Source organism: Ursus arctos, unplaced genomic scaffold, assembly GCF_023065955.2.
Source record: "Ursus arctos isolate Adak ecotype North America unplaced genomic scaffold, UrsArc2.0 scaffold_10, whole genome shotgun sequence".
In the NCBI taxonomy this organism is placed as follows: domain Eukaryota; kingdom Metazoa; phylum Chordata; class Mammalia; order Carnivora; family Ursidae; genus Ursus; species Ursus arctos.
In genome coordinates this window covers 9,061,272-9,062,989 of record NW_026622764.1, presented here as the reverse complement: position 1 = coordinate 9,062,989, position 1,718 = coordinate 9,061,272, and the positions used below count along the sequence as shown (strand labels likewise).

The window sequence follows — 1,718 nt, the reverse complement described above, 5'->3', positions numbered from 1 at the left end:
ATTTTATCTAGCTTTTTAATTTCCTTCAATCACAATCAGGAAAGACTGAGAAAGTGGTCTGTGTTCATGTAAGCCTGCGAACTACAGTCTGTTGGAAACGCATGCAACAATCTGCCATAATTAGGACAGTCTTATCCTCACATATCCTCATATTCTCAGTAATTAAGAGGAAAACTGATTCAAAGTTCAAAGCTGAATTCAAACTGATTCAGCTTTGTATGAATTTGAAATGCATACCAAGATATTTACTTTTGGGTTTTTTGGGTTTTTTTTTTTTACTATTCCATAGTAACATTAAGAAAATCAAAACAAAAGTACTTCAAATCCCTCAGAAGAAAAGCATTATTCCCACAAATTTTAAATAGTCACCTCATAGCACAGTAATAAGCACTTTGTGTTTATTTATGGAGTAAAATATATTTCTATCATTTCATATATCTGAACAGGTGGTGTACCTTCCAGCATTTTTCTCTCTACTCTGAGTTTGTCGGTTTTCTTTTCCTACTGTAGTGCTAATAAGTGCCAAGGTCAGCCACGTGGCTCGGTACGAAAACTGCCACAGCTGCTCCCTGCCAGCCCAGCCTCTGGACACAGTAGTCCCCAAACCCTGAAGTTCAGAGGAACAGCTCGTCTTTGCCTCTCTGGACCTGATCAACTTTGCACTGGTGCCAACTACCAATTTGTCCATTAAATTCTAGTGCTGTGCCTGAATCCGGCCTCAATGTGGCATTGTGTTTCTCTGCATATGCAATACTTGGCTGCAGTCTTGAATTTATGTCTGGAGTGAGTGATAGGGTACGACCCTGAGCTAGATCCAAGGCCACGTCACCCTTCCCAGCAGTTTGACTGCCTTGTCCCTTCCCATCCTCCCTTCAAATCACATCATTGTTTTAGTCTACACAGTTGTCACCAGCCCTTGCCGGGACTATGTGCTGTAGAGATGACATGGCAGCAGCAGAGAGCCACCCTGTCAGTGAGAACTGTGCAATGGACCCATGCAAACCCATATAGTTGGTAACTGTCCTTTAGTGGAACATACAATGGTGCCGAAATCAAACAGAAGTTATATAACCAATACCATTTTCAAAAACTACATCATTTTTCACTTTGTATCACGTTCACATAAAAATTTCACCCATCATCCTTGCATAGGGGTCATGTGAATCTTCTCTGCATCATTCCAATGCTAGTATGTGTGCTGCTGAAGCGAGCTCTCACATACAAATTTTTGAAAATCAAAACAAAGAGAGGGCGGAAATTGAGCAATATTATTTTTTAGTAAGCTGCATGTTTTGTTGGGTATGGTTCTAAAAGCAGTAAAAAGATGCTCTTGCTAAAAAGGGCGACTGATACAGATTCTCTAACTCTCCAGCTACAAACTCTTGAAACTACCTCCCAACTCACTAACTCAAAATAACCTTATGAATTTCCTTCATTCCTATGTGAACTATCATTTAAAAGTTAAAACTAAGCTTTTTCTTCTTTTGGAATTTACACATTTCAGGGCATTTTATACACCGGGCTTGATCCTATCTTCAGAGCAGAGAAACCACATTCAGAGCTCTCAGTGGAAGACAGAAAGGAACTTGCTAGCATGTTCAGAAGGTTTGGGAGAAAAAAAGTGGAGAAGATTACTCAATGGTGCTAAGAGAAGCCTAGTGGAGCTTATTTCTCACCCGTCTCAAGAATCTGTTATCTGTTCACCAAAATATATAAAT

The 1,718-nt window shown here is 39.8% G+C and overlaps 1 non-coding gene across 1 annotated transcript; it reads right to left on the bottom strand.

Moving 5' to 3' along the window:
- Window positions 1-1,107: 1,107 nt before the first annotated feature.
- Window positions 1,108-1,214, bottom strand: LOC113251604 (U6 spliceosomal RNA). Its single transcript, XR_003314571.1, has one exon. It is a non-coding gene; the product is annotated as a U6 spliceosomal RNA (small nuclear RNA).
- Window positions 1,215-1,718: the final 504 nt, after the last annotated feature.